The following is a 10,261-nucleotide window of genomic DNA, read 5'->3' as shown; positions in this document are numbered from 1 at the left end:
AAAACAGTCGAGAAGGCCGCAGGATCAGTGATACAAGGTTGCAGTAGTCGTCTTTGCTACTTTGTTGCGGCTTTGCAGGCATCCAGAGCAGTCAGCGGTCGATTCCTTGGCAGAAGGTGAAGAGAGAGATGCAGAGGAACTCTGATGAGCTCTTGCATTCTTTATCTAAAGAATTCCCCAAAGCAGAGACCCTAAATAGCCAGAAAAGGAGGTTTGGCTACTTAGGAAGGAGGATAGGCTAGCAACACAGGTAAGAGCCTATCAGAAGGAGTCTCTGACGTTACCTGCTGGCCCTGGCCACTCAGAGCAGTCCAGTGTGCCAGCAGCACCTCTGTTTCCAGGATGGCAGAGGTCTGGAGCACACTGGAGGAGCTCTGGGCACCTCCCAGAGGAGGTGCAGGTCAGGGGAGTGGTCACTCCCCTTTCCTTTGTCCAGTTTCGCGCCAAACCAGGGCTGGGGGATCCCTGAACCGGTGTAGACTGGCTTATGCAGAGATGGGCACCATCTGTGCCCATCAAAGCATTTCTAGAGGCTGAGGGAGGCTACTCCTCCCCAGCCCTGACACCTTTTTCCAAAGGGAGAGGGTGTAACACCCTCTCTCTGAGGAAGTCCTTTGTTCTGCCTTCCTGGGCCAAGCCTAGCTGGACTCCAGGAGGGCAGAAACCTGTCTGAGGGGTTGGCAGCAGCAGCAGCTGCAGAGAAACCCCGGGAAAGGTAGTTTGGCAGTACCCGGGTCTGTGCTAGAGACTCGGGGGATCATGGAATTGTCTCCCCAATGCCAGAATGACAATTCCATGATCTTAGACATGTTACATGGCCATGTTCAGAGTTACCATTGTGACGCTATACATAGGTAGTGACCTATGTATAGTGCAAGCGTGTAATGGTGTCTCCGCACTCACAAAGTCCGGGGAATTTGCCCTGAACAATGTGGGGGCACCTTGGCTAGTGCCAGGGTGCCCGCACACTAAGTAACTTAGCACCCAACCTTTACCAGGTAAAGGTTAGACATATAGGTGACTTATAAGTTACTTAAGTGCAGTGGTAAATGGCTGTGAAATAACGTGAACGTTATTTCACTCAGGCTGCAATGGCATTCCTGTGTAAGAATTGTCAGAGCTCCCTATGGGTGGCAAAAGAAATGCTGCAGCCCATAGGGATCTCATGGAACCCCAATACCCTGGGTACCTTAGTACCATATACTAGGGAATTATAAGGGTGTTCCAGTATGCCAATGTGAATTGGTGAAATTGGTCACTAGCCTGTTAGTGACAATTTGGAAAGCAAAGAGAGAGCATAACCACTGAGGTTCTGGTTAGCAGAGCCTCAGTGACACAGTTAGTCATCACACAGGGAACACATACAGGACACACTTATGAGCACTGGGGCCCTGGCTGGCAGGGTCCCAGTGACACATACAACTAAAACAACATATATACAGTGAAATATGGGGGTAACATGCCAGGCAAGATGGTACTTTCCTACACAACCCCCCCCCCCCAAACGAAGGACAATAAGACTAGCCATGACCTGATGAGTCTTCATTGTCTAAGTGGAAATATCTGGAGAGTCCATCTGCATTGGAGTGAGTACGCCCAGGTCTATGTTCCACTGTATAATCCATTCATTGTAAAGATATGGACCACCTCAACAATTTAGGGTTTTCACCTTTCATTTGTTTTAGCCAAAGTAGAGGTTTGTGGTCTGTCTGAACAATGAAGTGAGTGCCAAACAGGTATGGCCTCAACTTCTTCAGTGCCCAGACCACAGAAAAGGCCTCCCTCTCTATGGCAGACCAACGCTTTTCTCTAGGGGTCAACCTCCTGCTGATAAAAGCAACAGGTTGATCCTGGCCCTCAGAATTAAGTTGTGATAAGACTGCCCCTACCCCTAATTCAGATGCATCAGTTTGGACAACGAATTTTTTGGAGTAACAGGGGCTTTTTAGGACAGGTGCAGAGCACATCGCCTGTTTCAGCTCCTCAAAAGCTTTTTGACAGTTAGCTGTCCACAAAACCTTTTTAGGCATTTTCTTTGAAGTGAGGTCATTAAGAGGGGCTGCTATGGAGCCATAGTTCTTTATGAACCTCCTGTAGTACCCAGTGAGGCCTAAGAAGGCTCTCACCTGAGTCTGAGTTGTAGGGGGAATCCAATCTATGATAGTTTGGATTTTCCCCTGAAGTGGTGCAATCTGTTCTCCACCTACCAGGTGTCCCAGATAAACCACTTTCCCCTGCCCTATCTGGCACTTTGAAGCCTTGATAGTGAGGCCTGCCTTTTGCAGGTCCTCCAAAACTTTTCACAGGTGATCATCCCAGGTGGAGCTAAAGACAGCTATATCATCTAGATATGCTGCACTAAAAGCCTCCAGCCCTTGCAGGACTGTATTCACCAACCTCTGAAAAGTGGCAGGTGCATTTTTCAACCCAAAAGGCATTACTGTGAATTGGTAGTGCCCTCCAATGGTTGAAAATTCAGTTTTTGCTTTAGCATCCTCTGATAACTTGATCTGCCAATACCCTTCAGTCAAATCAAAGGTGCTTAGATACTTGGCAGATGCCAGTGTATCTATAAGCTCATTTGCCCTGGGTATAGGGTGAGCATCAGTTTTAGTTACCTGGTTGAGACCTCTGTAATCCACACAAAATCTCATTTCCCTTTTCCCATCTTTGGAATGAGGTTTTGGTACAAGTACCACAGGAGAGGCCCATGGACTTTCAGAGTGTTCAACCACTCCCAGTTCAAGCATGTTCTGAACCTCTTGTCTTATGCAGTCCCTGACATGGTCAGGCTGCCTATAGATCTTACTTTTGACAGGCAAGCTGTCTCCAGTAACTATAGTGTGCTCACACCAAGAAGTGGTGCCTGGGACAGTAGAAAAGAGTTCAGAAAACTGACCCAGGAGATTTATGCAGTGGTCTTTCTGCTCAGCAGTAAGACAATCTGCCAAAACTACACCTTCCACTAGAGCATCTTTTTCTGTGGAAGAGAAGAGATCAGGGAGAGGATCACTCTCTTCTTCCTGTCCTTCATCTGTTGCCATGAGCAGGGTGAGATCAGCCCTGTCATAGTAGAGTTTCAGGCGATTGACATGGAGCACCCTAAGGGGACTCCTCGCAGTGCCTAAGTCAACCAAGTAGGTGACTTCTCCCTTTTTCTCAACAATAATGTGGGGACCACTCCATTTGTCTTGGAGTTCTCTTGGGGCCACAGGCTCCAAGACCCACACTTTCTGCCCTGGTTGGTACTGAATCAGAACAGCCTTCTGGTCATGCCATTGCTTTTGGAGCTCTTGGCTGGCCTGAAGGTTTTTGCTGGCCTTTTTCATATACTCAGCCATTCTGGATCTTAGGCCAAGTACACAATCCACTATGTCTTGCTTAGGAGCTTTTAAAGGTTGTTCCCAACCCTCCTTTACAAGTGTTAGAGGACCTCCAAATAGGAGTTCAAAGGGGCTGAAGCCCACTCCTTTCTGGGGTACCTCCCTGTAAGCAAAAAGGAGGCAACTAACAGGACATCCCATCTCCTCCGGAGTTTTCCAGGGATTCCCATTATCATTCCTTTGAGAGTTGTGTTAAACCTCTCAACCAGTCCATTTGTTTGTGGATGATAGGGTGTGGTGAATTTGTATGTTACACCACATTCCTTCCACATCGCCTTTAAGTAAGCAGACATAAAGTTGCTACCCCTGTCTGATACCACCTCTTTTGGGAAGCCCACCCTGGAAAAGATTCCCAGGAGGGCCTTTGCCACTGCAGGAGCTGTAGTGGTCCTTAGAGGAATTGCTTCAGGATATCTGGTGGCATGGTCCACTACCACCATAATAAACCTATTGCCTGAAGCAGTAGGAGGGTCAAGGGGGCCCACTATGTCAACCCCTACCCTTTCAAAGGGAACCCCAACCACAGGTAGTGGAATAAGGGGTGCCTTTGGGGTGCCACCTGTTTTGCCACTGGCTTGACAGGTGACACAGGACTTACAAAATTCCTTTGTGTCCTCTGACATTCTAGGCCAATGAAACAAGGGGACAAGCCTGTCCCAAGTTTTCATTTGTCCCAAATGTCCAGCCAAGAGAATGTCGTGGGCTACAGTTAGGAGGAACTCTCTGTATTGCAGGGGAATAACCAATCTCCTGGCAGCTCCAGGTTTTGGGTCCCTTGCCTCTGTATACAAGAGGTTGTCCTCCCAGTAAACTCTGTGAGAGTCACTGACATCCCCATTTTGCTGTTTGACAGCTTGCTGTCTTAGACCCTCTAGTGTGGGACAGGTCTGCTGTGCCACACTCAGCTCCTCCCTGGCAGGCCCCCCTCCACCCAAAAGCTCAGCAGTGTCTGCTTCCAGCTCCTCTGGTGAAGGTTCTGCACAGGGTGGGAATTCTTCTTCCTCAGAAGTTGAATCCACTGTTGAGGGAGGGATAGTAGGTAGGGATTTACCTTTACTAACCCTAGCTTTAGGGAGCACTTGGTCCATTGTTCCAGGATCCAAGTCACCCTGTCCTTTTTGCTTTTTGGCCTGAGCCCTTGTCAAAGCAAAAATATGCCCAGGAATGCCCAGCATTGCTGCATGAGCCCCCAACTCCACTTCTGCCCAAGCTGATGTCTCTAAATCGTTCCCTAGTAGACAGTCTACAGGTAAATCCGAGGCAACCACAACTTTATTTGGACCAGTAACCCCCCCCAGTTGAGATTCACAACAGCCATGGGGTGGCTAAGAGTGTTGTTATGAGCATCAGTCACTTGGTACTGGTGACCAAGTAGGTGTTGTTAAGGGTGGACCAGTTTCTCTATTACCATGGTAACACTGGCACCTGTGTCCCTGTAGGCCTGAACCTCAACGCCATTTATTAGGGGAAGTTGCTTGTACTTATCCATATTAAGGGGACAAGCAACCAAGGTGGCCAAATCAATGGCACTTTCAGAGACTAATACAGCCTCTGTGGTCTCCCTAACAAGACCAACCCCAACTAAGTTACCAAAAGTGAGCCCAGATACTCCCTTGGATTGGCTATTAGTAGGTTTGCTCCCACCATCACTGCTATTACTAGGGACACTAGGTGTAGCAGTAGGGGTTGTGGTAGTGGGAGGCTTGGTGCTTTTCTTTGGACAACTGGCATCAGTTGTCCAATGGCCTTTTACTTTACATAAATAGCACCATGGTTTCTTTACTTGATTAGAAGAGGATTTGGGCCCACCACCCCCACCAGAGTGTTTTTGTGGGCCTGATGAAGACTCATTTTTAGATTTGTCCCCACCCTTGTCTGAAGACTTACCATCCTTCTTCTTGCCATCCTTTTCACCCCCTGTATGAACTTTTCTGTTCACTCTTGTTCGGACCCATTTGTCTGCCTTCTTTCCCAATTCTTGGGGAGAGGTCAGATCTGAGTCCACTAGATATTGGTGCAACAAATCAGACAGACAGTTATTAAGAATATGCTCTCTCAGGATTAAGTTATACAGGCTTTCATAGTCAGAAACTTTACTGCCATGTAACCACCCCTCCAAGGCCTTTACTGAATGGTCAACAAAGTCTACCCAGTCTTGTGAAGACTCCTTTTTGGTTTCTCTGAACTTGATCCTGTACTGGTCAGTGGTTAAGCCATAACCATCTAGGAGTGCATTCTTTAAAACTGTAAAATTATTGGCATCACTTTCCTTCACAGTAAGGAGCCTATCCCTACCCTTTCCACTGAAAGATAGCCATAGGATAGCAGCCCACTGCCTTTGAGGGACCCCCTGTACAACACAGGCCCTCTCAAGTGCAGCAAACCACTTGTTAATGTCACCCCCCTCCTTGTAAGGGGGAACTATCTTGTGCAGATTCCTAGAATCATGCTATTTTACAGGATTACGATCTGTAATACTGCTGCTGCCACCATGGGGTCCAAACCCCAACCTCTGCCTTTCTTTTTCTAAGTCAAATGCTTCCCTGTCTAGATCCAGCTGTTGCTTTGTAAGCTTCAGCCTGGACTCTTCGACTCTCAATCTATTGAGTTCCCTTTCTAACACTCTGTCATCAGGGTGGGTGGGTTGGGCATGCCTTGACACAGAAGAATGATGTGAATGGAGAGAGGGAGACCTGTCCCTAACAGATGGCACTCTAACAACCTGGCCTAAAGGAGTAATCTCCCTACTGTGATGAGAGCTCACATTAGTACCAGAAGATTCTCATCTAACACTTTTGCTGGGGCTACCCCAGAATCAGAGTGTGAACCATCAGCTAATCTGTCACCTGATGTGCCAGCTATGGTCTTATCATGTTCAATGAGCATATTAACCAACAATTCTCTAGAGGGATTCTTCCCTACCCCTAAACCTCTATCAATGCAGAGACTCCTTGCACCTTTCCAGTTAAGGTGGTCATAAGCAGTGCTGGCCAGATCCAGAGTTTGACCTGTACCAGACATGATAGAAAAGGGTTTAAGGGACAGAAAAAGAAAGAAAATGTTTCAGAACTTTTTAAGAAACAGAAAAAACCTTTTTCAACTTTTAAGAAGCTTTTTGAAAGTTTTAGAGGTACTTTTCAGCACTTAGCAATAGAGTAAGAGAAGAAAAGCAAAACGTTTTGGTTAGGTGTACATACACTGAACTTGTTTTGTATATTTTTCGCTTATGAAAAGTACAAAATGACAAAGTGGTAAGTAGTTGCAAGTACTTATCCCACCGCTGCACAACCAATGTAGGAGGCTGGCCTGGTTTGTAGTGGTACCAAGGGATACTTACACTCTGCACCAGGTCCAGTTATCCCTTATTAGTGTAGAAGAGGTGTCTAGCAGCTTAGGCTGATAGAAAAGGTAGCTTAGCAGAGCAGCTTAGGCTGAACTAGGAGACGTGTAAAGCTCCTACTATACCACTGGTGTCATATGCACAATATCATAAGAAAACACAATACACAGATATACTAAAAATAAAGGTACTTTATTTTTATGACAATATGCCAAAAGTATCTCAGTGAGTACCCTCAGTATGAGGATAGCAAATATACACAAGATATATGTACACAATACCAAAATTATGCAGTAATAGCAATAGAAAGCAATGCAAGCAATGTACAGTCACAATAGATTGCAATGAGAGCACATAGGTATAGGGGCAAAACAAACCATATACTCTAGAAGCAGAATGCGAACCACAAATGGACCCCAAACCTATGTGAGCTTGTAGAGGGTCGCTGGGACTGTAAGAAAACAGTGAGGGTTAGAAAAATAGCCCACCCCAAGACCCTGAAAAGTAGGTGTAAAGTGCACCTAAGTTCCCCAGAGAGCACAGAAGTCGTGATAGGGGAATTCTGCAAGGAAGACCAACACCAGCAATGCAACAACGATGGATTTCCAGATGAGAGTACCTGTGGAACAAGGGGACCAAGTCCAAGAGTCACACTCAAGTCGGGAGTGGGCAGATGCCCAGGAAATTCCAGCTGTGGGTGCAAAGAAGGTGCTACCGGATGGTAGAAGCTGTGGATTCTGCAGGAACGAAGAGGACTAGGAACTTCCCCTTTGGAGGATGGATGTCCCACGTAGAGAAGAAGCTTGCAGAGGTGTTTCCATGCAGAAAGACCGCAAACAAGCCTTGCTAGCTGCAATGGTCGCGGTTAGGATTTTTGGATGCTGCTGTGGCCCAGGAGGGACCAGGATGTCGCCAATTGCGTGAGGAGACAGAGGGGGCGCTCAGCAAGACAAGGAGCCCACTCAGAAGCAAGCAGCACCCGCAGAAGTGCCAGAAAAGGCACTACGAAGAAGAGTGAACCGAAGCTCACACAAAGTCACAAAAGAAGGTCCCACGACGCCGGAGGACAACTCAGGAGGACTTGCACTGCAGGTTAGAGTGTCAGGGACCCAGGCTTGGCTGTGCACAAAGGAAATCCTGGAAGAATGCACAGGAGCTGGAGCAGCTGCAAATCACGTGGTACCCAGCAATGCAGTCCAGCGTGGGGAGGCAAGGACTTACCTCCACCAAACTTGAACTGAAGAGTCACTGGACTGTGGGAGTCACTTGGACAGAGTTGCTGAGTTCCAGGGACCACGCTCGTCGTGCTGAGAGGGGACCCAGAGGACCGGTGATGCAGTCTTTTGGTGCCTGCGGTTGCAGGGGGAGGATTCCGTCGTCCCACGGGAGATTTCTTCAGAGCTTCTAGTGCAGAGAGGAGGCAGACTACCCCCACAGCATGCACCACCAGGAAAACAGTCGAGAAGGCCGCAGGATCAGCGATACAAGGTTGCAGTAGTCGTCTTTGCTACTTTGTTGCGGTTTTGCAGGCGTCCAGAGCAGTCAGCGGTCGATTCCTTGGCAGAAGGTGAAGAGAGAGATGCAGAGGAACTCTGATGAGCTCTTGCATTCGTTATCTAAAGAATTCCACAAAGCAGAGACCCTAAATAGCCAGAAAAGGAGGTTTGGCTACTTAGGAAGGAGGATAGGCTAGCAACACAGGTAAGAGCCTATCAGAAGGAGTCTCTGACGTCACCTGCTGGCCCTGGCCACTCAGAGCAGTCCAGTGTGCCAGCAGCACCTCTGTTTCCAAGATGGCAGAGGTCTGGAGCACACTGGAGGAGCTCTGGGCACCTCCCAGGGGAGGTGCAGGTCAGGGGAGTGGTCACTCCCCTTTCCTTTGTCCAGTTTCGCTCCAGAGCAGGGCTGGGGGATCCCTGCACTGGTGTAGACTGGCTTATGCAGAGATGGGCACCATGTGTGCCCATCAAAGCATTTTCAGAGGCTGGGGGAGGCTACTCCTCCCCAGTCCTGACACCTTTTTCCAAAGGGAGAGGGTGTAACACCCTCTCTCTGAAGAAGTCCTTTGTTTTGCCATCCTGGGCCAAGCCTAGCTGGACTCCAGGAGGGCAGAAAACTGTCTGAGGGGTTGGGAGCAGCAGCAGCTGCAGTGAAACCCCGGGAAAGGTAGTTTGGCAGTACCCGGGTCTGTGCTAGAGACTCGGGGGATCATGGAATTGTCTCCCCAATGCCAGAATGGCATTGGGGTGACAATTCCATGATCTTAGACATGTTACATGGCCATTTTCGGAGTTACTATTGTGACACTATACATAGGTAGTGACCTATGTATAGTGCATGCGTGTAATGGTGTCCCCGCACTCACAAAGTCTGGGGAATTTGCCCTGAACAATGTGGGGGCACCTTGGCTAGTGCCAGGGTGCCCACACACCAAGTAACTTAGCACCCAACCTTTTCAAGGTAAAGGTTAGACATATAGGTGACTTATAAGTTACTTAAGTGCAGTGGTAAATGGATGTGAAATAACGTGGACGTTATTTCACTCAGGCTGCAGTGGCATGCCTGTGTAAGAATTGTCAGAGCTCCCTATGGGTGGCAAAAGAAATGCTGCAGCCCATAGGGATCTCCTGGAACCCCAATACCCTGGGTACCTTAGTACCATATACTAGTGAATTATAAGGGTGTTCCAGTATGCCAATGTGAATTGGTTAAATTGGTCACTAGCCTGTTAGTGACAATTTGGAAAGCAAAGGGAGAGCATAACCACTGAGGTTCTGGTTAGCAGAGCCTCAGTGAGACAGTTAGTCATCACACAGGGAACACATACAGGGAACACTTATGAGCACTGGGGCTAAAACAACATATATATAGTGAAATATGGGGGTTACATGCCAGGCAAGATGGTACTTTCCTACAGGCGGAAGGTGCATTCCGTGGTATCAAGACACCAGATTGCTGTACAGAGGACCCCCACCACCTCCCCCACAACTAACAACATGGGAGGAGCAATTCTTGCTAATAATGCACCCTGAGGGCCTTGCAGGTGTAGCAGGAGGACTGGACTCTGGTAAGTCATATCTAAACTACTTTATCCCCCCACCCAACCTGCATGCATCACATACCCCCACCCTTACCTTCACCCATCACACCATCATCTCCATTTGTGTCACAATCACAACCCACACATCTCAATACGAAGGCCCTGCATGCAACACCTATGCATGGACCACCATCACCAAAGCATGTCCAGTACAGAAACCCACACAGACCCCAAAACAACTATCACAAAAGGGCAAACACAATTAGCAAGCACAGGAGTAGAGGGTACCTCACACAATGCACAAGATGGCACACACAGATACTAAAACTATGCATTTAAACCGGACTGGACCCTTACTCAACGTCACCGGACAAGAGGTGCTATACATATCCAGTCCCCCCACAGAAGAGGCCCACATTGATGACAGCATGTAGGAAAGTACCATCTTGCCTGGCATGTTACCCCCATTTTTCACTGTATATATGTTGTTTTAGTTGT

This window comes from Pleurodeles waltl, chromosome 11, assembly GCF_031143425.1.
Source record: "Pleurodeles waltl isolate 20211129_DDA chromosome 11, aPleWal1.hap1.20221129, whole genome shotgun sequence".
NCBI classification, from domain to species: domain Eukaryota; kingdom Metazoa; phylum Chordata; class Amphibia; order Caudata; family Salamandridae; genus Pleurodeles; species Pleurodeles waltl.
The sequence above is the reverse complement of the archived record's forward strand: the minus strand, read 5'-3'. Positions refer to the sequence as shown.